General features: G+C 39.7%; 1 protein-coding gene across 1 annotated transcript in view; it reads left to right on the plus strand.

Annotated features, from left to right (window-relative positions):
* map2 (microtubule-associated protein 2) overlaps positions 1-27,551 on the plus strand; it is a 118,650-nt gene that overhangs the window by 27,133 nt on the left and 63,966 nt on the right.

Here is a 27,551-nt window from a genome sequence, read left to right on the forward strand (position 1 = left end):
TTTTTCATAGATATGAGCTTGCTCATTCCCAAAGTGATCTGCTTTGGTGTACACACTGATCTACCACGACACAAAACCGCTGACGGGTAAAGTGGGTGACACTGAACCTATTGTTGGAATGCAGTGTTCTGCTGGAGACTTTGGATACTTGGCATTTGTCCCACTTTGTCCAAAACCATCAATCTAAACATTGTTACAACTCCCAACCCTCATTTTAAAAAGATCTGAAGATTTTTGGGGGCAAAACTTTTGGAACTTTGTAGCTTTGCTCCGATCTGTGTTTTATTGTGCATGTTGAAAGTATTAATAGAAATGGCAAAACTCTATAAAACTAAACCCAGTTTAACAGAAATGTTGTTAAGGTTGCATGATTTTTAACCTTTTAAAAAATCTGTGTGATAATGGAGAGTGGGAACGCCTTTTCCAAGTAAGTTCTGGCATAGAAAAAATATGTAATACATATGACTGATCAGCTATTCACGCTTCTTTTGTCGTCCATGCCTCTGAACATCATGATACATGGCCAATATCAGTTGACGTGAAAGAGTAATTCAAACTTTGCCAACTGTAAATAATTCCCGAAGTCTCTCTCCATCCACTTTTAGCTACTCCTTTATCTTGCCAGCTTCTGACAACAATACACAGCTTAGTTTATTCTTTCCAAAATACTTAATGGGAAGAAGCCTAATTTGCCTCTTTTCTTTTATTTCGCAACATTTTAAAACTTCAAATTCACTTGACAATTATATTAAAGAATGGCCTTTGAACACAAGGCAGTGCTCATCACTTGGCTAGCACCATCTTGACAGCAAAACATGGTGGTGGCAGCATTATGAGTGTGCAACTCAGCGGCAGGGACTAAGAAACTCCTCAAAATCGAATAAGTGAATGTAGCCAAATATAGAGAGGTTTTGAAGAAAAACTGCTCCAGGCGGCCTGACACTGGGGCGAGGATTCACCTTTTAGCATGACAATTACCCAAAGTACACAGCCAAGTCAACAATCGTGCATCTGTAATTGTTGCCAAAGAGGCTTTTACAAAGTCCAACATTAAGGGTCTCAGTACTCTTGTAAATAGATTTCAGGTTGAAATGTAGTCATCTTGCAAAAACTTCTTAAAGCTGGTTTTCACTTAGTCATTATAGATCATTGAGTGCAGACTGATGGACAAAAATGTCACTTTCATCGATTCATGATTTAATCTACTACACAGTAACTAATCCTCAACTCTTAGCAGCTTCTCATCACTGATGGCATGTCAGTGAGTCTTTCCTTATATTTATTTTTTTATGAATTCTAACTGGCTGCAAGTGACAGAATTCACTGGCAGCTTTTAGAGACACGATCAATATTGATCATTCAGCTCTGTGTATACTCTAGTGTTCCTCACTTTCTCTGACTCTTGCTCGTTCACTTTTAGACGCACACACACAATTGGTACGGCTTAGCAGGGGGCTGTTTGTCGGTGTTCAAAGCGGACCATGTGCATCTAACAAATGAGAGCATGTGATGTTGAAACATTTAAAGCCTTCTCCGACTCCTCGCTCCCCTGCTGTCCTCATGAGGCAAAACGTTAGTGGCATTTCCCAGCAGGTCTGTTTGACCTCTCCTGTTTGTTAGCTTTCTCCTTTCTCCTTTTCTCCTCACCCTCCACCACATAGACTGCTAGCTGAACCAGAAAGGCAAGCGATCTTGACCAGGGGATGTTCCATTTTGTTTGCATCCTCTCACTGTGGTACATCAATTATTATTATACTTACAAATTACATTTACTTCTATAAATATCCATCATCCTGTATACACCTCATACAGCACTACTTATTTTATGTAATCGACAACTGGGGCACAAATTTTAAGTGGTATTTCAATAGGGTTGGACCTGAATATCTGAATATTCGACAGTGGTATCTAATACTTATTTTGAGATCTGAATGTTCGGATTACATGTATGTACAGACATGTATGTACAGACAAAGTCACACTTGCATCAACACCTATGGACAATTTAGAATTGCCAATTAACCTGAGCATGTTTTTTGTACTGTGGGGAGGAAGCTGGAGTACCTGGAGAAAACCCATACGTGCACAGGGAGAAAATGCAAAACTCCATGCAGAAAAATCTTCTAGCTGCAGGGGACAGTACTAAACTCCAAAGCCATTGTACAGCCCCGGCTTAAAAACAGCATTAACAATATAAAATGAAACTAAAATTCGGAGCTCTATTGTTACTTAATTGAGCTTTCCCAACCTTTTATAACATTCTGTTCCGTGAGAGATTTTACGGAGCTAAAATAATTTCTAATTTAAGACTGTATTTTCAAATGGACAGTCCTTGAAATCTACAATGAACCATTCTATCAGAAAAAATTCCTAAATCTAAGCTTTTAATTGTGACATTCCATCAAAACCCCATATTCTAGATGTTATATATATATATATAAATTCTCAAAAAATAAAATGTGCACTGACCAGATTCTGTAAAAACAAACAAACAAAAAAACCCCACTGAAATGTTTTTCACTCTTCGGCATAACTGAGATGACTTAGTTGCAACCAACATACATGAAACAAAAATTCAGTACCTTTTGCTTAACTGCAAGCTGTATTTTTGCACAACACAAAAAGGAGACCACTGTGGAAACAAATTAGAAAAGGAAGCAGGAAAAGCATCTATGTACATCGTGGAGCCACCATTTTTTCTAGTATTAAAAACTTGGCAGAAAATGTTGCACATGTTCGGCCCAGGTTTTCTTTTTTAAATTATAGGAATTAAAACCTGGTTTGTTGTATAACCACAACTCTAACCACGTCCACCAATTTTATTTATTTTTTTGGAAGATACCCTGATATTTTCAGCTATGTTTGATTGGTTTATGATCTGAACTGAGGCCAGTGTGTAGTCTGATTTTCACTGAGAACATGTAGTTATTACCAAAGCTTTTCAAGACAAAAATCATGTACTTTTTGAATTGAACTAATTAGTTTTACACATGTAGATGAGACCACATCTTAACCACAGGGCCAACCGAACAGAAAAGGTTAGAGTACCTTTTGGAAAAGCAAAAAAGACCATTTTACAATATAAATACATTCAGTGTTTATTCTTGATTTATCTGTAAATGTTAATACTGCTCATGATTAATATTCCTGATGCACATCAGCAGTAATGAAACTAACGAGGCCGAGACAGTTTATAACAATATGTTGACAAAGAGAGACATGGAAAGGGAGAGTAACGTTCATATTGTCAGCCACTGCCAGCAGTGATGTAATGGGCTAGACTCCCCCCACTCCTCAGACTAGACTCTTTATTTCTTTCTTTCCTTGTCTCTCTCTCTCTTCTTGATCACATCTCCTCTACATCTTTGCATCTCTTTGTCTCTCACTCATCTATTGAACTGCCAATTATTGTCTTTTGCTGTCATTGTCTTTCTGTTTGTGTTATTCTACACACAAATATTTGCAAATCTGTGCCATTGTCTTAGTCAAGCGCTTTATGCTTCCAGCAGACATGATACTGCCAAAATTGTAAAACGGTGCAACATGTTTCATTATTAATACCCAGGAAGCAAGAGTTCGTACCTGAAAGCCACACAAGAGCTTTCCCCTTTGTCTGTGATTGTATGCTGACATACTGAGCACAAAAGAGATCAGAATCTTGTACGCTGAATCTGGCATTCATTGCTGTGGAAAGCATCATTTCTAAACATTTCTGATCAGATTTGATTAGGAACTAAGCAATGTGTACCAACCTGCACCTACTCTAACTGTAATGGCCTCGCAGTCATACAATAACCTGTACAGATGAATGATATGGGTTGGAAGGTCACGGATTTCGTACGCTGTTCCCATGAGGATTCACTTAGAGGAGTAGAGAGTGGTGAGCTATTCCAAATGTGCAGTCAGTGTCATCCAGCGTACATCTTAAGACAGATCTTTTTAGACATGAGGTACATGACATTGCCGCTTCATCAATCTGTTAAAGTGCAAACAACGTGTCATCCACATCTACGTCACTTTTACGGTCATGTTTCTCGCTGGTTTATTCCACGTACTACGCATTGAGCAATATTATTCATTGCATACGTATTGATCAGTACATCAGGTGATTTGTAAAGCATAGTAAATACACTACTAAACAGAAGAATCTACTAATAACAAGCTTATTGACTGTCTTGGTTTTATTAATAATTTACAAAGCACTGACAGTTATATCATGTGTGATGACATACCAACCACTGCTTACAAACCAGAAAATAAAAATGTTCCCAAAAGCATGTGATGAAGGTTAGGAGTCATCTGAGGTTGGCCGCTATGTTATAGATGATTTTACTGGAGCTTTTAAACTGTGACTCTGTGTGACAGATCACCTGTCTCATTAATCTGACCCAATCTGTCTGTAGTAAAGTATACCTTTTTATGGACATGTTGAGTTGTGTACTTGTGGCTGCACCATTGTCTTTTTGTGCTCTTTGTGATTGTTGTGTATGCTCGTTTGTCTGAATGACAACACATAGAGTTCAGACTTGTGCCGTGTTAGGTTCAGAGTGCAGTCTGGTATGATTGAATTTGCTGCTTTTACACAAGAGTGACCAGGGCATTCATTGAGATGTGAAGCCCACATACACTGCTCAAAAAAATTAAAGGAACACTTCTTTAATCTAAGTATTGCATCACGTTAGTCAAACATGTGGAATACTGATCTGGTCAAGTAAGTAGCAGTTTAGGTTTTTAGTCAGTTTCAGCTGCTTTGGTGTTCATAAAATTAACAACAGGTGCAACTAGAGGGGTAACAATGAGACAACCCCCAAAACAAGAATGAGTTTACAGGTGAAGGCCACTGACATTTTTTCCTTCCTAATCTTTACTGACTTTTTTTTTCACTAGTTTGCATTTGGCTTAGGGGTCGGGTCACTGCTGGTAGCATGAGGCGATACCTGGACCCTACAGAGGTGCACAGGCAGTCCAACTCCTCCAGGATGGCACGTCAGTGTGTGCCATTGCCAGAAGGTTTGCTGTCTCTCCCAGCACAGTCTCAGCAGCATGGAGGAGATTCCAGGAGACAGGCGGTTAGTCTGGGAGAGCTGGACAGGACCGTAGAAGGTCCTCAACCCATCAGCAGGACAGGTATCTGCCCTTTGTGCAAGGAGGAACAGGATGAGCACTGCAATAGCTCTACAAAATGACCTCCAGCAGACCACTGGTGTGAATGTCTCTGATCAGACAATCAGAAAGAGATGTAATGAGAGTGGTCTGAGGGCTCACCGTCCTCTCGTGGGCCCCGTGCTCGCTGACCGGCACCGTGGAGCTCGGTTGACAATTTGGCCATAGAACACAGGAATTGGCCAGGTCTGCCAATGGCGCCCTGTGCTTTTCACAGATGAGAGCAGGTTCACCCTGAGCACATGTGACAATCATGAAAAGAGCTGGAGAAGCCGTGGAGAACATTATGCTGCCTGTAATATTGTTCAGTATGACTGGTTTGGTGGTGGGTCAGTGATGGTGTGGGGAGGCATATCCATGGAGGGGCGCACAGACCTCTACAGGCTGGACAACGGCACTCTGACTGCCATTAGGTAACAGGATGAAATCCTTGGACCCACTGTCAGACCCTACATTGGTGCAGTGGTCCCGGATTCCTTCTGGTGCACGACAATACCCAGTCTTATGTAGTAAGAGAACTCATGCAGTTTCCTGGAGGATGAAGGAACTGATACCATTAGCTGGCCCCCATGCTCGCCTGAACCTGAATCCAATAGAACACCTTTGGAACATTATGTTTTGTTCCATCCGACACCATCAGGTTTGCTCCTCAGACTGTCCAGCTCAGTGATGCCCTGGTCCAGCTCTGGCAGGAGATATCCCAGGACACCATCCATCGTCTCATTCAGAGCTTGTCCCGGCATCGTCAGTCATGCATACAAGTACATGGAGGCCATACAAACTACTGAATACCATTTTGAGTTGCTGCCGAGGAATTTCAGAACTCAAAATGGTATTGGACTAGCCTGCCACATCAGTTTTTCACTTGATTTTGGGGTGTCTTGAATTTAGCCCTCCTGGGGGTTGATATTTTCATTTCCATCAAACAATGTGGCATCTTTTCATTCCTAACACATTATCCAGTCCATATCAATGAAAATATCCAGTTTGTTTTTCCCCACATTGAAATATGGTGTGTTTTCAAAGTGTAACTTTAATTTTTTGAGCAGTGTATATATGCTATCAGATTATTGAAAAGGAGTTAATGTGTTTAAAGGAACTCGAGATTCATATAGTGACTCACTCTTTGTAGAAATAGAAACAGGGATGACTCTGTTGCAAATATTGTGGGTAGTAAACCAGACATCAAAAATTTTGCTTTTGTATATGCAGTGGTTCCAATTGTTTGGTTAAAAGGATGTGAAACTGCAAGTCCTGTGCAGTTTATACATTGTAACGTTAACATTAAGTGGACTCTCATTAATGTATTATGTTTAAGGAGAAAGGGCCTTTGATGCAAACACATTAGCCTCCACTCAGCTGACAAACATTGCTACATGGTTTGTAGGACTGGGCCCGAATATCCGAATATTGTGGTATCCGAATATTTATTTTAAGATCCAAATATTTGGATTGCCCCCCTCTGTCGGACAATGTCGCACTGATCGGTATTCGACTCGTCAATTCGTCTGGCCCCCTATCGGACGTTGCGATTCGAACCAATCCTAATGTTTGGCTTGTTTGTCTCTTTGGAACACACCCTGCTCAACAAACTGTGATTATCTGGCTTTTCACTCATCCCAGGCGTCTCTTTCTGAATTATGCTTTTTAAAAAAGAAGCTTTCAAATCATACAGTACCGATGCCAATACTGCTGTATCTGTGATAGGCGTAAAGGGGCTGATAAATTCCGCAGGTTGATAAATTGTTCAGGTTCTATGTAGTAAAATGTGAAAATGAGTTGCTTTGCTAAGATTCCTTGGCCCTAGCTTCAAATTTAGCCCTTACACAAGGACAGATGTTGATCTTTTCAACAACTCGTGACAGTAAACTCTGGAAAAAAAAATTTTCTCACCTAAACATATATCAGTAAATAGTCCTACTGTTCTTTGTATAACTTGGATACACTACAGTTACACTCTCCATGTGATTTGTCATCACATGCAATGCTCTCTAGATTGCAGTTAATAGAATGTTAAGGGAAACTAATTTAAGAGTTTTTATTACATTCACTTCTTTCTCCTGCATATTCAACTTGTTCGTCTTGAACAGTAGGTGAAAGTACAATAGGAAAATGTATGAACTGAGTTAATGCCCTTTAAATTGCAGACAGTTATCATTGATGGACAGAAATGCTGTAATTTCTATTGTTCGACTTCACTGTCCAAGTTTGATGGAACAAATTAATTAAACTAAAGTTAAATAGTACTTTCCTAAGCCTGGTGGAGATTGCCTTACCATACATGACACAGTAGTTCATACTCCTACAATCCGCTCATCCCTACCTAAATTGGATATCTGTTCTGTCATTCCTTCCTTTCACTACACAGGATTTTAGCCAGAAAGCATAAACTGTAGCACTGGAGGAGTGCTTTCTGTACATCAACATCGGAAAATTCCGTCCAAAACAGCCAAATGTTGTGGTGAGGTGGCAAATTGTTTTCAAAATTTAATATGAGAAAGAATTATTCTCTTCAAACTAATTTGTATTTGCATCTTGCACTTGAAATTCTCTTACCACATGGAAACTTAGAAAACAGGTTTCACCTTATTGTAAAGATGCATCTAAAAACATGGCGACTGTGTTTGTACCACTATGAATTGTAACTTTTTAGAATAAAAAATAAGTGTACATTCACACCCCCACACACATATTCATGCATTTCCAGTAGATCACAGCACCCACTGATTCCAAGGGAGAGCAGGTTAATGAGGAAGGGGATGATAAATGTGAGCCTAATAGAGAAGAATAATCACTTTGTGCAGCTTAAGCTCTGGGAAAATTGTGTTGAATAGCAGAGATTTTTCATTTTAGGTATCAATTACGTAAAATATTGCTTTTGCAAGCTATCATGTGGGACACAGTGAGGTAGCCTGAAATAAATGGGTAGATTATCGTCTATTGAAGTGAAGGTCCATGCATGCCATAATTAATCGTGGGAAAATGATCTTCCCTCAGTGTAGGTTGAGGTTGTGTGAATGTAGGATGCACCGCAGTCTGTACCTACACATTGCATAGAGGTAGGGACGTAGTTGGCACTACGTTTTTGAGAGTTTTATCGCAGCATCATACAGGCTGGGGTAAATGCCTTAGTTTGCAGAGCACACACTCATTAAAAATTAAAGCTTTACATAACCGTATGATCCGCAATCAAACCTTCTAGGAGTCAATTTTACAGCATTGCGTATAATCCATAGCTGGAAGCATCTTTTCTTCTCACTCCTTGAGAAATCAGCACATATATTTGAACTCCTCACACAGGTCCATTCACAATACATGAAGTCCTTGCTTGTATTTTCAAAGCAGGAAAAAGTTTGGTCATTTGAAAAGTACACACACACACACACACACACACACACACACACACACACACACACACACACACACACACACACACACACACACACACACACACACACACACACACATGTGTCTTGCTATTCATTGTGGGGACATACCATTGACTCCCATTCATATCTAACCCTAACATTAACCAAACCCCTAACCCTAACCAAAACAATGTTAACCCTAAAGAAATGTTTTTGCACTTTCACTTTTTTTCAGTAACAACAACATGGCCAAGAAAACACTGTTTAAACTTGTGGAGACCGAAATGAGGTCCCCACAAGTGACATAGTTTTCTGTTTTCCTACAGTTTGGGGACATTTGGTCCCCACAATATAGCAAAAACATGGGCACACACACACACACACACACACACACACACACACACACACACACACACACACACACACACACAACACACACACACACACACACACACACACACACCACCCCCTGCAGACTGCACTAAATAGGCTGACAGGTGGCTGCTGGATGTGCAGTCCAGGAGACAGAACAAAGCACTTTCATTGTGTGTGTGGTATGCTTAATCAGTATGTGTGTGTTTGCAAGATCAGGAGTGTGATCAGTCTGTGTGTGTGTGAGAGAGAGAGAGAGAAAGTGTGTGTGTGTGTGTGTGTGTGTCTTAGAAGTGCAAGGTTGCATAAGAAACGAGCAGAAGCCACCTTCACATTGGGGACAGAGAGGGTAGCTGAAAACAATGTGTCCAAAACTCTTATATACTTTGTTTCTAAAGTTGTGTTAGTATTTGTGTATATGTGTGTTTTTATATATGCATCATATTTGTACATTAGTTGTTAAATGGGTCTTATATGTTTGACTAGAGCATGAATAGAACACTTTGGTCACATTTTCGATTTGGTTTTATGACAGTCAGCCGATTGTTAGTACTCAGGCTACATTTTTATGAATAGAATTTTGTTGAGCTCAGGTTAAATAACTCAAATCACGGGTCTAATAATTGTCTGATTATAAAATAGCTTTATACTCTAACGTTTAAATAATTTTGGATTGTCGAACCTGAAGTTTCTGTGCCTGCTGGATCTGTAAATAAGCAGTTATGGTAAAATGTGGTCTGTTATAGAGGGCGCCATTTGAACTGACAGAGTAAACTCTGCAACTAAAATTGTTATGCTGATACTAATGTGTAATTATTTCTCATTTGGTCATGGGAGATATGAAAGAAAATTCTCCTCTGTTACGAATAAGCACATCTACCACCAACAAGCGCAGGTAGAACAGAACCATCAAAATGTGCTTGATGTTGAGAAGGCAATTTGGCAGATTGGACCGGGTGTGCCTCGAACAAACGGTGATTAAAATTGTTATGGGACAACACAAGGAGATTGCTACCATTAGCTGTATTTGCACTCAGTGTTGACAGCATTGCAATAGTGTTTTACATTCCATGAATACGTGTGGGTCTTCTAGGGCAGGGATGTCAAACTCATTCCACAAAGGGCCGGTGTGGCTGCAGGTTTTTTGTTCCAACTAAGCAGCATCACACCAGACCTGACTCATTTAATCAACCAATCTCAGTCTCCAGACAGGTGATTGGTCAGACTGTGTGCTCTAGGCTACAGCATTTAGTTCCAACATATCTACAGCACACAGTCTGACCAATCACCTGTCTGGAGACTGAGATCGGTTGATTAATGAGTCACGTCTGGTGTGATGCTGCTTAGTTGGAACAAAAACCTGCAGCCACACCGGCCCTTTGTGGAATGAGTTTGACATCCCTGTTCTAGGGTCCTTGTGACATGAAGTTTGTCCCAAATCTGCTTTGGTCTCCACAGATCCTTCTATCAGTGTGCTTTAAATTGTTATCTGTCCTGGAGACTGTGCTACTAGTCTAGTGTAGAATGTTGTAGAAGTTGCCTATAGCTGTATAAACAATAAAAACTACACATCTGTAGTTTCCCTCAGCTGTCAGTGCACGTCCACAAGGAGTATAATGAAAGCCTTCTTTTTTGATAGAATCAGTAAGAATGAATGTGCTCAGTGCAGCCCCAGGGAAATCTGTGTGTTTGAGCAAAACTAAAAGTAAGAAAAATGCGTGGATTCGACAAACACAGAGTCTGGTCAACATTGACTGAGAAGCTTTCTACTATTCATGTAAGGATGCTGGTTTCAAGAAAGTGGTCAGACAAGTGTCTTATTTTCACCAATGAAGTTAATTCAAGTCATTCTCTCTGCTACAGCATTATTTGCACGGTAACTCGTGTTATGGATACATTCAAGTGAGCGAATTAGGCCCTATTAATGTTGGATAGACAGGGAAATGTTAAAGAAGCCAAACAAATGTAGAACAATATTTTATTAGTCTATGAGCAATGCATCATTAGACATCTCCCTCATAATCCAAAAAAAATAAAATCTCCTTTTTTCCCCATGATTAAAAAATGTTTTTTGTTAATCATTTGAATCCAAATCAATCTGTGGGCATTTTTGCTCCTATCTTACTTAGGGAGGGGGGGCCGAATTTCGACAACGCTCGTCACCGTGCACAAAATGGGGGAAAAAATCGAAAACACGGGCGTTGGCTTAGCGGGTGCACCGCTGAAGCAGGTGTTGTGCCAAGGTACTTACCCCCGATAGGAAGTGTATCCCTGTCCACGGGAGCGCGCACGTCAAGCGCTATAAGGATGGAATTTTACGGTATAAAATGGCAAATGCTATTATGCATATTGTTGTATGGATGAGTGAGTGTTATCTTATTTCAGTTTTGTTTTGTTTGAGAGTACAAAATGTATCTATCAAAATAAACAAGTCCGTTTTTTGAAATTCTTGAAGTTGTCGAACTGTCGTCATTTATTACACTGTGCAGCGCCGTGAAGAAAAGCTCTTCCAAAGGATCTATACTCTTCACAAGTAATGCTTTATCTCTCTTCATACCATGGTCATACGCTGAGCTTTGACTGCTCTTTGGGATACTTTTTCTTCGATTAGCCTGCTACTGCAATGTACGATCATCCGGAAGTTGTGTCCACACTTTCAAAATAATAGCACGTATCCATGAAAAACGTAAGGACTCGACCTAAAAGTAAGACAACTCCAAACACAAGCTTGTAAACAATTGTATTTTTTGAGACACAGTTTGAACACTAACTTTAAAGCTCTGCCAGCACAATGGTAATAATAATAATAATAATAATAATATCACTGCTGCATTTTAGTATATTACTCGCACTATTACGACTGCATTTTCAACTGGAAATGTTATTCATAAGAAATTAAAGACAGCCTTATCAATGGTATTTCTAATTCACGTTTTCTTTGCATATATAAACCTGGCAACCGTTTGATGTGCATTTTTACCACCCCTGAAAATGAAAAATGAAAAAAAATAATAATATTGGTGCAGTTCATATAGCTATGTTTCATTTGCTATGTTTTGTTTCATCAGAATATGCAGATTAACCACAGTTCAATTCAGGCTCACAGAAAAATTATTGAAGGGGATGCAGATAATTACAACCATATTTTTTAACCTGCAAAACTGTGTCCCTCTTCCTGCTTGGCCATGTCAAACCATGAACTACCCTCAGAACCATTTTTATGGTTATTCATGGCCATTTCTAATAAAGCCTAAAACAATGGAGAGTTTGCACAGGTAAACTCTATTTGATTCTAAGATACAAGGGGGGTACAAATTATTTCAGACCATAATCTTGCCTGCAAAAATCTGTACCCCCCTTCAGAATGGTCAAATCATTAACTACAATCATAACATTTATTTTGTGGTCATTTCTGATCAAGCCTGATAATACTGGAGACTTTGAATGGACTAGCTCATTTCTATCCTAAGTTACGGGGGGTACAAATTATTTCAGCCCATATCTGGCCTGCCTGCAAAAATCTGTATCCCCCCTTCAAACGGGTCAAATCATTAACTACCATCCTAACATTTATTTTGTGGTCATTTCTGATCAAGCCTGATAATACTGGAGACTTGAATGGACTAGCTCATTTCTATCCTAAGTTACAGGGGGGTACAAATTATTTCAGCCCATATCTGGCCTGCCTGCAAAAATCTGTATCCCCCCTTCAAACGGGTCAAATCATTAACTACCATCCTAACATTTATTTTGTGGTCATTTCTGATCAAGCCTGATAATACTGGAGACTTTGAATGGACTAGCTCATTTCTATCCTAAGTTACGGGGGGGTACAAATTATTTCAGCCCATATCTGGCCTGCCTGCAAAAAATCTGTATCCCCCCTTCAAACGGGTCAAATCTTTAACTACCATCCTAACATTTATTTTGTGGTCATTTCTGATCAAGCCTGACAATATTGGAGACTTTGACTGGACTAGCTCATTTCTATCCTAAGTTACAGGGGGGTACAATTATTTCAGCCCATATCTGGCCTGCCTGCAAAAATCTGTATCCCCCCTTCAAACGGGTCAAATCATTAACTACCATCCTAACATTTATTTTGTGGTCATTCTGATCAAGCCTGATAATACTGGAGACTTTTGAATGGACTAGCTCATTTCTATCCTAAGTTAAGGGGGGTACAAATTATTTCAGCCCATATCTGGCCTGCCTGCAAAAATCTGTATCCCCCCTTCAAACGGGTCAAATCTTTAACTACCATCCTAACATTTATTTTGTGGTCATTTCTGATCAAGCCTGATAATACTGGAGACTTTGAATGGACTAGCTCATTTTCTATCCTAAGTTACGGGGGGGGGTACAAATTATTTCAGCCCATATCTGGCCTGCCTGCAAAAATCTGTATCCCCCCTTCAAACGGGTCAAATCTTTAACTACCATCCTAACATTATTTTGTGGTCATTTCTGATCAAGCCTGACAATATTGGAGACTTTGACTGGACTAGCTCATTTCTATCCTAAGTTACAGGGGGGTACAAATTATTTCAGCCCATATCTGGCCTGCCTGCAAAAATCTGTATCCCCCCTTCAAACGGGTCAAATCTTTAACTACCATCCTAACATTTATTTTGTGGTCATTTCTGATCAAGCCTGATAATACTGGAGAGTGTGTACAGGTTTGCTCACTTCTTTGCATATTTTTAATGCACATTATGCACAAACCCTGAACTCTCATTTTATTGTTTTTCACAATTTTTTATTTTGTTCACTGCCTAGGATAGAAAACTCATATCATTCGGTATCTTTGTCTCTTTTTAGTGTTTTATCTTCATCCACCTGTCGTCAGGGTTACTGTCACGCCATGTCATGCCATAGGTCACGTAATACCTTCATCATCAATCATGCAAATCAGTTAAGGTCAGAGGTTAAGCCAACAAATGTACTGTCGACAAACTCAATGCAATGGACCCCACGGATTATTTCCATATTCTGCAGTACAAAACTAAGCAGGTATATCCCCAGTCTTTCAGCAAGAGGGACAAACTACTTCTTCGCAGAAAGGCTGGCCTATACGAAGTTGAAGGTAAGACTGTCCTTACGATTTTACAAGTGTGAATGAGCCAGCATGGACTAGCAATGGCGTACGAAGAAAACGTCACCATCATTTATCGGTCTTGTAAAGCACATAGATTTTGAAGAAGTTCCTCCTGAGTCCGTCGTTCAAATTGTCCAACTTTATTATGCAATAGAAGTGCAGGACATGGTCATTTCATTGTAATATTTAGAGAGAAATAGCCTAAAACAGTGACATTAACCGTGGCACCTCTGGTGGCATCTCCAGAGGCCACTGGAAATGCCGCTGCAGCAGTGGCATCTCGCCCAAACAGTGGCATTAACCGTGGCACCGCGGCGGTGCCACAAAAAGTGTCACTGCACAGTGGCATTAACCGTGGCACGGCAGCGGTGCCACAAAAAAGTGTCACTGCAACAGTGGCATTAACCGTGGCACGGCAGCGGTGCCACAAAAAGTGTCACTGCCAGCTGCCAGGTTGGCCCGCTGTTCGATTGTTTACAAACATTTAGGCCCCGAAGCCACATCTACTTGCCGACCCCTGGCCTACAACGAACACCGATAGTGCGCCGATTCTCAGAATTTTCTAGTCAATTTATTTACCTCACTAAGAAAACAGTTAAAAATACCACTACATGCCAAAACTGCTATGGACCATTTGTGGCGTTTTTTACTCAGTTTTTGTTGTTTTAAATTCATCAGCACTGCTGATTATATATCTCAAAGCCTTGCTCCCTTAACACAGGCAGGATACTCTCACAGGTTTTTCCAGAAAAGCTGTAGTTCTATTAATTTTGACAGAATAAAATGTCCAAATAATAATATTGTTATTTGGTAGACTCATTTTTAAATTATATATTAAATATATTGTTATTACAAACCTTTTTTCATGTACTACTTGGAAAAATAACATACCTGAACCATAAAGTTGTATCTTAATTTTATGGTTCACATATGTTTATTTTTCTAAGTAGTACATGAATAAAGCTTTGTACTAACAATATATTTAATATATAATTAAAATTATTAAAATGGTACCAAGTAACATTATCTATGTTTTATTATAACCTATATTTTATTGTTTTATTTGGATTATTCATAAATATGCTATGTATGTATCTATCCATCTATATATAAATTTATATATGTATAAATATATATATACAGTGCCTTGTGAAAGTATTCGGCCCCCTTGAACTTTTCAACCTTTCGCCACATTTCAGGCTTCAAACATAAAGATATAAAATTTTAATTTTTTGTCAAGAATCAACAACAAGTGGGACACAATCGTGAAGTGGAATGAAATTTATTGGATATTTTAAACTTTTCTAACAAATAAAAACCTGAAAAGTGGGGCGTGCAATATTATTCGGCCCCCTTGCATTAATACTTTGTAGCGCCACCTTTTGCTGCAATTACAGCTGCAAGTCGCTTGGGGTATGTCTCTATCAGTTTTGCACATCGAGAGACTGAAATTCTTGCCCATTCTTCCTTGCAAAACAGCTCAAGCTCAGTGAGGTTGGATGGAGAGCGTTTGTGAACAGCAGTCTTCAGCTCTGCCCACAGATTCTCCATTGGATTCAGGTCTGGACTTTGACTTGGCCATTCTAACACCTGGATACGTTTATTTGTCAACCATTCCATTGTAGATTTGGCTTTATGTTTTGGATCATTGTCCTGTTGGAAGATAAATCTCCGTCCCAGTCTCAGGTCTTTTGCAGACTCCAACAGGTTTTCTTCCAGAATGGTCCTATATTTGGCTCCATTCATCTTCCCATCAATTTTAACCATCTTCCCTGTCCCTGCTGAAGAGAAGCAGGCCCAAACCATGAGGCTGCCACCACCATGTTTGACAGTGGGGATGGTGTGTTCAGGGTGATGAGCTGTGTTGCTTTTACGCCAAACATATCGTTTTGCATTGTGGCCAAAAAGTTGGATTTTGGTTTCATCTGACCAGAGCACCTTCTTCCACATGTTTGGTGTGTCTCCCAGGTGGCTTGTGGCAAACTTCAAACCAGACTTTTTATAGATATCTTTGAGAAATGGCTTTCTTCTTGCCACTCTCCCATAAAGGCCAGATTTGTGCAGTGTACGACTGATTGTTGTCCTATGGACAGACTCTCCCACCTCAGCTGTAGATCTCTGCAGTTCATCCAGAGTGATCATGGGCCTCTTGGCTGCATCTCTGATCAGTCTTCTCCTTGTTCCAGGTGAAAGTTTAGAGGGACGGCCGGGTCTTGGTAGATTTGCAGTGGTCTGATACTCCTTCCATTTCAATATGATTGCTTGCACAGTGCTCCTTGAGATGTTTAAAGCTTGGGAAATCTTTCTGTATCCAAATCTGGCTCTAAACTTCTCCACAACAGTATCTCGGACCTGCCTGGTGTGTTCCTTGGGCTTCATGATGCTCTCTGCACTTTAAACAGAACCCTGAGGCTATCACAGAGCAGGTGCATTTATACGGAGACTGGATTACACACAGGTGGATTCTATTAATCATCATCAGTCATTTAGGACAACATTGGATCATTCAGAGATCCTCACTGAACTTCTGGAGTGAGTTTGCTGCACTGAAAGTAAGGGGCCGAATAATATTGCACACCCACTTTTCAGGTTTTTATTTGTTAAAAAAGTATAAAATATCCAATAAATTTCGTTCCACTTCACGATTGTGCCCCAATTGTTGTTGATTCTTGACAAAAAATTTAAATTTTATATCTTTATGTTTGAAGCCTGAAATGTGGCAAAAGGTTGAAAAGTTCAAGGGGGCCAAATACTTTCACAAGGCACTGTATATATATATATATATATATATATATATATATGTATGCGTGTATATTATATATATATTATATATATATATATATATATATATTTATGAAAAATTTTGCCTATAAATTAACATTTAATCCTAATCTAAGATAAGGATTGATTGATTGATTGATTGATTGATTGATTGATTGATTGATTGATGCTTCTGTTTAGAAGACAAACTGTACTACTGGCGTCACAAGGGCACTGCTAAAGCTCGCAGGACAAAAGTTGTCTCAGGGGCAGAGGAGGCAAACAACATCTTTGACAATTTCCATGCCAGCCCGACTGGGGCCCACTGCGGCCAAACTAAAACTAGGGATGCCATATCCATGAGGTTTTACTGGCCAGGGATGTCAGTGGACATAAATAAGTGGGTAAGTTAAAAAAATAAAAAATGATGTATTATTCAAGTGTGAAAAATTAAAGGACAAGATCAACCCTTTTTTCACGACAGTGCATGTGCTTTTTAATAAACTGTCATATCAACATCATTTTTAATCATCAGGTTTCCCAGTGTTCTGCCTGCCAGGCAAGTGGTATCTCCATTAAGAAGCCAGCTGAATACACACCAATAAAGGTTTGTTATCCAAGTTATTGTTATGATTCACCTTGTTTTGAGTTATTCAATTATTTTATATTGTGTTCCATGTTTAGACTTCTTGTGTTGCCTTTATGCTGCTTTGACTCTGTTCCTGCTTTTTGTGAAATTAACCATTTTGTGTTCATGCTATGTGTTTCCTGTTTTATTTTGAAACCCCTGCGTTTCTTGTGTTTTCCTGCCCTCCCTTCTGTGTGCCTCTGATGATGATTCCCTCCGCCTGTGTGATTGTCTCACCTGTGCTTGATGTTTCCCCAATGTCTTTAGTTCCCTGTGTTCTCTGTTGTCTTTGTTGGGTCATTAGTTTTCCTTGTCGCTATGTCTCCAGTGTTCTCTCCACCGTTCTCTTGTGAGTTTGTACTTTGGTTTGAGCTTCTCAGTGACTACTTTGATTTGTTACTTTGTAAAAGATTTTGTTTTGTATTTTGAACTCTTTTGGATCCTTTTTTGTTAGTTTAAAGTAAAGCCTTTTTGTGTTTAATCTGTTCTTGGGTTCTCCACCTTGTTTTTTGTTAGTTTTTGGGTTGCAAACCTTGACAGTGATTGTATTTTGACAAGTTTTACATAAAACTAAGCCACAGAAAATTAAGTGTTTGGAGGGACTGGCAGTTTGTTGAAAAGTTTTATGTTAATACATTTATCTATTTTGCATTTGAAAAAAGACAGTGCGGGACATGGAAAGTAAGCAGATACTAGGAGAACACAATTTTAATGGGAACTTTTCTTTTTACTGTATTTTAGGTTACTGAACCATTTGAATTGATGGGGATGGACCTCATTGGTAAATTGACACAAACAGAGAGTGGGCATCAATACATTTGTGTAATGATCGATTATTTCACAAAATGGCCCCAGGCTTATCCTTTGAAGTCAAAGGCAGCAAGTGAGGTGTCGCAGTGCATCATCAAATTTGTGCACCAGTTCGAGTCTCCGAAAAGAATTCTGACTGACCAAGGGAAAGAATTTGTCAATGCCGTGAGTAGTATATAACAAATTGCCAACATTAATGCTGCATGTTACTTTTTTAAGCAACTGTTACACTATTATGGTTCACTTTACAGAATATGGCATTATTTTGTTTTTGTTTCTTATATCTTCCTATTTTAGGGAAGTTATGAACATGCAAAAAAAAAAAAAAGAATATTGTCCTTATTTTTCTCTGTTTTTCTTTAGATCAATTCAAGAGTATGTGAATTACTTGGAATAAAGCGAAGCCTATGTTCACCTTACCACCCCCAGACAAATGGTTTGGTTGAAAAGATGAATGGGACAGTTCAGAGGTGAATGCTTTTTTTACTAGACCACTTAACTTGCCACCTTGCGAGCCTGTTGACAGCTGCATACTATGAAACTTTAATTTGCTTTACAGCACCTGTTGTGCTATGTCTCAACTATATCCCTGTATTTAGAGATGGAATAAAAGACTCAACCCACATTAATTTGGAAAGGTTTAACTAATAAACACATAATATTCAATGAAGAGTGTAACTTTTGATTTAAAAAAAAAACCCCATCAAACTAAAAGTTTATTAACTTAAAAAATGTTGTACTTGAAAATGTGTTAATTTTTACTTCTTACATGGTGCTCCACTGAGCTTTTATATGGAGAAATATAACTCCTATCAGATATAGTTGTTGTTGTTGTCATTATTATGATGACAGTATTTTAAATGTCTCATTGTTGTTCAGAGCCCTCAGCAAACTGGTGGGGGAGAGACCGGACAAATGGGATGAGTTCCTTGATGCGGTCATGTTTGGTCTTCGAACGAAGAAACAGATGACAACAAAATACTCCCCTACTATTTGATGTTTGGTCGAGAAGCGCGGTATCCTTCTCAGATTCCAGAACACTACATGGTATGTTTATGGTCACAACTTCCATCAATGACATTTACTAAGGGAAGGTACTATTAAGAGAGATGGAAAACTCCCTTTGATTTTAAAACCCTGACCCTATTTATTAGTTTTCAGCTCAAAAGTTGCATACTCGTACTCGTACTAAAAATGGATATATCTCTGAAACCACAAGCTCTATTTGAATAGTTTTGGTGTCATAGTAAAGGGAACACTTTTGAGATTTGTTGAGAGTTGCTTATACGAGCATATGTGATACTGGTGAAGAGTAAATGAAAATGGCACACATTCATATTAAATAAAATTTAGGTTTGCCTGGAAAAAAATAAATAAATATAATAAAATAAATATCCCTTTAAAAATGATGGAGCTGAAGCTCTAAACCTTCATCAGACCATAAAACAGCATAAAAACATTATCTCTGCAAAGACTGACTTTAATATTATAAATAGAACAAAATTTGAGAAACTTTAGTAAAAATGGCTTATATAGTCCTGTAGCCCAGGTTCTGCTGTTTAATTTGATATACAACATCACTATGTTCCTTTGTAATTAGAGCATTATATTACTATGTGTTTGCCAGCTGACTCTCAATGTCCCCCAGTTGGGGGATCCTGGGGTTCTAAGAATTAACTATGACGGAAAGCAATCTCTTTTAACTCAAAGGTTGATGCCACTGTGGAAGCTGTGGTGGGCCAGGAAGATCTGTCACAGGACATCAACCACCAGCAGGAGCTAATGGAGGCTGTAAGGGGCAATCTTGCCAAAGGCCATGCAAAAGTAAAAGGCAAAACAAGCCACGTTTCACCAGACTTCAAAGTTGGGGATAAAGTCTATAGGGAAAACATTCGGAGCCAACAGCGAAAAGGAGGAAAGTTGGAAGCCAACTTTTTAGGTCCCTTTACAATTTTGGCTATCCAGGGCAAAAGTGTGGACCTGAAGGATGAAAAAGGGTCCATTTTCAGAAAGATAAATGTGGATCAGCTAAAGTTAACTGTCGAAGATGCCCCCAGAGTGCCCCACTGGGGTACAAAAATAAAATCCTCAGCCCCAGCTGCAGCATCCTCATCCCCATCCTCAGCAACAGCTGCACCATCCTCAGCCCCATCCTCTGCAACAGCTGCCCCATCCTCTGCAACAGCTGCCCCATCCTCTGCAACAGCTGCCCCATCCTCTGCAACAGCTGCCCCATCCTCTGCAACAGCTGCACCATCCTCTGCAACAGCTGCACCATCCTCTGCAACAGCTGCACCATCCTCTGCAACAGCTGCACCATCCTCTGCAACAGCTGCCCCATCCTCAGCAACAGCTGCCCCATCCTCAGCAACAGCTGCCCCATCCTCAGCAACAGCTGCCCCATCCTCAGCAACAGCTGCCCCATCCTCAGCAACAGCTGCCCCATCCTCAGCAACAGCTGCCCCATCCTCTGCAACAGCTGCCCCATCCTCTGCAACAGCTGCCCCATCCTCTGCAACAGCTGCCCCATCCTCTGCAACAGCTGCACCATCCTCTGCAACAGCTGCCCCATCCTCTGCAACAGCTGCACCATCCTCTGCAACAGCTGCACCATCCTCTGCAACAGCTGCACCATCCTCTGCAACAGCTGCACCATCCTCTGCAACAGCTGCACCATCCTCTGCACCATCCTCTGCACCATCCTCTGCACCATCCTCTGCACCATCCTCTGCACCATCCTCTGCACCATCCTCTGCACCATCCTCAGCAACAGCTGCACCATCCTCTGCACCATCCTCAGCAACAGCTGCACCATCCTCTGCAGCATCCTCAGCCCCAGCTGCAGCATCCTCAGCCCCAGCTGCACCATCCTCAGCCCCAGCTGCACCATCCTCATCCACATCCTCAGCAACAGCTGCAGCATCATCAGCCCCAGCTGCACCATCCTCATCCACATCCTCAGCAACAGCTGCAGCATCATCAGCCCCAGCTGCACCATCCTCAGCCCCAGAATACACTGGATTTCCAGAATATACTGAGGCTGTTGCAAAGAAATGTAAGATTTCTTTCAAATATTAATCAACACACTTGGACTTTAAATGATTTCTCTGAAAACAACAATTTGTGTAATATTCAATGTTTATATTTTGGGCTATGTTGACCCTTAATCTTGTTATTACTCACTTTCTTTTGGGCAGATGTACAGGATGCCTTGGCAGGACAGGATTTTCATGTGGTTCTGTCTAAGATTGGAGCCTACAAGCTGTTCTACTGGGACATACAGCGAGTTGTTGCAGACATGGAGTTGGAAAGTGAGGTAAAATAATCTTGAATTTTTTTTTAGCAAATATAAAATTTAACTCTTTTTTTATGTCAGCTATAAAGATGTACATTTCATTGCAATCAGTTTAATTAGCTTTTTTCTTTTTGCATTTTTTCCCAGTCAATAAATGCATACCTTTCAGTCCTTGTGAGAGATCACAATCTAAAGAACACCCAGAAGGCAGCATTAATCGATTCTTTTGCAATGACAGCAATTTGGAATCGTAGGTCCCAAAGACTTAAGGTTTGTATAACTCAAACTCTACATGAAATTGCTGTAAATGATTGGACCATTCAAAACAGTTCCCTGAAAATCTAATTCCCTCAAACATATTCAATTTTAGATTAAACCCCTGGACTACGACATAATTGTGGGAGTTATCAACGAGCATCACCACTGGACTCTTGCGGTAAAATCTATAATTTACTATCAAACCATAAAACAAATGAACAAATAGATACAAATGCACATATTTCATACATAATTATACACTTGATTAAGTAAACGAAAACATATTCTTTTTTCATTGTAATAATTTTTAGGTAATCTACCCACATGAAAAAAAATCCCTGTTCCTTGATCCAATGGGGGAGTCGAAGCAAGGCATCCAAAGATGTTTGGAAACAACAAGGTAATGAATGCTTGTTAACATTTCAGCTTGAAAGTAAGCATGAATAGATGATTATTCAAAAGTAATTGAAAAAATCTATGCTGTAAAAACTGATAACACCAAACTGCTATCCTAACTTAAAATATTTCCATGTTATTATTATTAATCTTATCTTTATTTAGAGCCTTCATGCGGAAGAAGGGCTGCCAAGTCTCAAGGTGGAAGTGTGATACTGTCCCACATCCAAACCAGCCAGACGTTACCTCATGTGGAGTCTTTGTTTTGAAAGTATGTTTTTTGGTGTATTTGAAACTGTGCCCTTGTCTATTCATTACTGTGTTGTAATATTAAAGAATGTCAACCAAGATATAATTTTAAGTGTTAATTTACACTTTAACACCAAAAGTTATTTACTGACACTAGATTTATGGCTCTGATTTATGCTGTGCATGAATGAACTTTTAAACCTAAGCTTACAGCTCTAGAAATTTGTCTTTTCAGTTTGCAGAAAAACTGTTGGAAAAACAAACTGTAGATTTCCCATCGACAAAACAAGACATCAACACACACAGGATGAAAATTGCAGTCACACTCCTCCTTGAGACTGGTAAATAATATATAAAATAGTAAATTGTTATCCAATGAATTTTCCTTTTAAGAAATAAACATTCTCAAACAACTCTGTGATTACACTACAAGTATGGAAATCTGAATAAATAGACAATGGTGACCAAAAAATACTATTTTCTTTGTTTTAGATGACCTGACAGACATATGCTTTTCCTGTGGGGAAGAAGAGCGAGAGACAGAAATCAACTGGGTGAGAGAATGTGTCATCAAATAAAAATTGCAATTTATTGTAGAAAAGAAGGACAACCTATTTCATGCATGCAAATTTTTTTCCAGATTCAGTGTGAGGCCTGTTTGAGGTGGTTCCATCATGTCTGCGTCGAAGGTCCACCAATAGACCAAGTCTTCCTGTGTGTTGCGTGTGTGTGATAATTAACAGTGCCTCATGTATATAGTTCAGGAAATGTGTTCTGTTGCTTTTAAGTTATGTTCATGTACAGTGAGAGTGTTGTTTTCATTGAAGTTTTTTTTTTTTCACTTAATTTATTTCAACTTTTAGTTTGTAAAGAAAATGTATGTAACTTCACAACCCACCCCAAGTAGAAAATGTTCATTGTTCATTGTCCTTTCTACAGAATAAATATTTGATCCTTTTCAGGTGGCTATACAATACCTTAGCCAAAATTAAACACAATGTGCCTACTGGTCTTGGTATTTTTCTTTTTGTAAGTCTTTCTCTTGTTATTCTGAGAAAAATGTTTGGTCTCCAGTATTATCAGGCTTGATCAGAAATGACCACAAAATAAATGTTAGGATGGTAGTTAAAGATTTGACCCGTTTGAAGGGGGGATACAGATTTTTGCAGGCAGGCCAGATATGGGCTGAAATAATTTGTACCCCCCGTAACTTAGGATAGAAATGAGCTAGTCCATTCAAAGTCTCCAGTATTGTCAGGCTTGATCAGAAATGACCACAAAATAAATGTTAGGATGGTAGTTAAAGATTTGACCCGTTTGAAGGGGGGATACAGATTTTTGCAGGCAGGCCAGATATGGGCTGAAATAATTTGTACCCCCCTGTAACTTAGGATAGAAATGAGCTAGTCCATTCAAAGTCTCCAGTATTATCAGGCTTGATCAGAAATGACCACAAAATAAATGTTAGGATGGTAGTTAATGATTTGACCCGTTTGAAGGGGGGATACAGATTTTTGCAGGCAGGCCAGATATGGGCTGAAATAATTTGTACCCCCCTGTAACTTAGGATAGAAATGAGCTAGTCCAGTCAAAGTCTCCAATATTGTCAGGCTTGATCAGAAATGACCACAAAATAAATGTTAGGATGGTAGTTAAAGATTTGACCCGTTTGAAGGGGGGATACAGATTTTTGCAGGCAGGCCAGATATGGGCTGAAATAATTTGTACCCCCCCGTAACTTAGGATAGAAATGAGCTAGTCCATTCAAAGTCTCCAGTATTATCAGGCTTGATCAGAAATGACCACAAAATAAATGTTAGGATGGTAGTTAAAGATTTGACCCGTTTGAAGGGGGGATACAGATTTTGCAGGCAGGCCAGATATGGGCTGAAATAATTTGTACCCCCCCCGTAACTTAGGATAGAAATGAGCTAGTCCATTCAAAGTCTCCAATATTATCAGGCTTGATCAGAAATGACCACAAAATAAATGTTATGATTGTAGTTAATGATTTGACCATTCTGAAGGGGGGTACAGATTTTTGCAGGCAAGATATGGTCTGAAATAATTTGTACCCCCCTTGTATCTTAGGATCAAATAGAGTTTACCTGTGCAAACTCTCCATTGTTTTAGGCTTTATTAGAAATGACCATGAAATAACCATAAAAATGGTTCTGAGGGTAGTTCATGGTTTGACATGGCCAAGCAGGAAGAGGGACACAGTTTTTGCAGGTTAAAAAATATGGTTGTAATTATCTGCATCCCCTTCAATAATTTTTCTGTGAGCCTGAATTGAACTGTGGTTAATCTGCATATTCTGATGAAAAACAAAACATAGCAAATGAAACATAGCTAATGAACTGCACCAATATTATTATTTTTTTTTCATTTTTCATTTTCAGGGGTGGTAAAAATGCACATCAAACGGTTGCCAGGTTTATATATGCAAAGAAAACGTGGAATTAGAAATACCATTGATAAGGCTGTCTTTAATTTCTTATGAATAACATTTCCAGTGAAAAATGCAGTCGTAATAGTGCGAGTAATATACTAAAATGCAGCAGTGATATTATTATTATTATTATTATTATTACCATTGTGCTGGCAGAGCTTTAAAGTTAGTGTTCAAACTGTGTCTCAAAAAATACAATTGTTTACAAGCTTGTGTTTGGAGTTGTCTTACTTTTAGGTCGAGTCCTTACGTTTTTCATGGATACGTGCTATTATTTTGAAAGTGTGGACACAACTTCCGGATGATCGTACATTGCAGTAGCAGGCTAATCGAAGAAAAAGTATCCCAAAGAGCAGTCAAAGCTCAGCGTATGACCATGGTATGAAGAGAGATAAAGCATTACTTGTGAAGAGTATAGATCCTTTGGAAGAGCTTTTCTTCACGGCGCTGCACAGTGTAATAAATGACGACAGTTCGACAACTTCAAGAATTTCAAAAAACGGACTTGTTTATTTTGATAGATACATTTTGTACTCTCAAACAAAACAAAACTGAAATAAGATAACACTCACTCATCCATACAACAATATGCATAATAGCATTTGCCATTTTATACCGTAAAATTCCATCCTTATAGCGCTTGACGTGCGCGCTCCCGTGGACAGGGGATACACTTCCTATCGGGGGTAAGTACCTTGGCACAACACCGGCGTTGCTTTAGCGGGAGCGAGCGTTGGTATAGCGGCGTTCTGCGCATATTGCGAGCGGTGAGGAGGGGGCAATTTTCCGCCCCGGCAAAGTTCACCCCCGCTCCACCAACGCCCAGTCAAAGTTTGGCACCGCTAGACGCAAGTTCGTGGACGATTGGGTCCACTAGGCTAACGCAATCTTGAATGCTGGACCACCGCTGCTTCGCCAGCGTTGTCCGGGCGGCGATTAAACGTTGCACAAACTTCGGTGGAGCGGTTGTAAGCGTTTTACGAGCGGACACGGGATTGCTGGAACGGTGTCGGGCGTTGAAGCAGCGATCCATGGCGGCGATGAACTTTGGTTTGGCGTTGTTATAGAGGTGTCGGAGCGGGACCAGAATTTGGCTATAAATACGCTCGCAATATGCGCAGAACGCCGCTTTACCAACGCCCACTACCGCTAAAGCAACGCCAGCTTCAGCGGTGCACCGCTAAGCCAACGCCGTGTTTTCGATTTTTTTTTTTTTTTTTCCCATTTTGTGTGCGGTGACGAGCGTTGTCGAAATTTGCCCCCCCCCCCCCCCCCCCCCCCCCCCCCCCTACCGTTCAAGGAACGCTCCAGCAAAGTTCGGGTGGTGTGACCGGGCCGCAAAGTTCGGGTGGTGTGACCGGGCCTTAAAGTATATGACAAATGCTTAAACAAAAGGTGTCTGTCTGTCAGCTCTGTATCCAGTGCCAAGGACTCTTTACAGCCAGTTTGAAAAATTAATAAATTGCCAAAGACATGGAATATTGTTCATTTTCTCATATGGTGCTCATGAACAATATTTACAGTACACTTTTCCAAATGTAGAATAGCATCTATACACTTACATTTAACACAGATTGCAGCAGAGTGATGCACAATTCTTGTATAACAGCAGGTCATGATTTTACATTTGTTGCTATTGGATAAGAAAGTGAAGGTTGTTACCTAGGAAAAATAGAAATAGCTGTCTGAATGAGTCATTACAGTGAAGGGTGTATTGTTACCAAAACATGTTCACCTGGGATACAAGATAACAAAATACATGAGTTTACTGAAAATGAGAAGTTACTGATTCCAGCAAAGTGAAGTCAGATTTTATTTGTGTTGTTCATGCTTCAAATATGTCTGTTTTAACGTGACCATTTTTCCAGTGAGACTTTTATTGTAAAATGTTTCCTTTCCACTCCTGGCAGCTTTATTTAGATTTCTTTTTTCAATAGTGCAAGAGTGTTGGTGTTGCATTGTTCACCTGAGAGTATAAAACCTCAGTATAGTATCATTTCAAATACACTGCATTAGCAAGATGTTTTCAATACATCGTTGCCATGCTTTAGTTTTAGAAATTATAAGTTTTTAGAGTAGCAAAACTTCTTGTCAGACCTTTCTGTTGGCAATAGTTTTTGTGCTCTAGCTCTTTCCAGGTTTTAAATGTGTCAGTTCTGTGAGTTTTCTCGCTCTGTAATGATAAAGAAAATAAAATCAAAAATAAAATTGGTCTGGTTTCCCTTCTGATGGTTGGCCACCTGGAACAACTCCTCACACAGTAGGCTCCTGGCAGCCACAGATCCACTGTACATGGTGTAAGAGTGAAAAGGACTGCACACAGTATAATTTAGACCCACGATGCTTTGCAAACACTGTAATGACATAGCGGACAAATGAGTGAGTGAGGCGGCCAGACACTACCCGTCGCTCCAGAGCTTCACCAGACCTGGGTCTGGTTTGTCTCTGCTGTCTGTTGCTGTGCCACCACAGTTCAAATTTCTATCTACTCAAGCCATCCACCAACGGTTTTTCCTTATTCCGTTTTTTTCTCTTTCCGTTAATTATGAGTCATTTCACTTCAAGGCATTTCATTTGCATTTTTATTGGAAACTCTTGACCATACATAATTGAAGTTACATGGGTTGATCATGTAGGGCACCATGGCACGTCTCACAATGAGCCTTTTTATACAGAATTTGTTATCAATTTTCAGGCTATAC

This window comes from Acanthochromis polyacanthus, chromosome 14 (assembly GCF_021347895.1).
Source record: "Acanthochromis polyacanthus isolate Apoly-LR-REF ecotype Palm Island chromosome 14, KAUST_Apoly_ChrSc, whole genome shotgun sequence".
NCBI lineage: Eukaryota > Metazoa > Chordata > Actinopteri > Pomacentridae > Acanthochromis > Acanthochromis polyacanthus.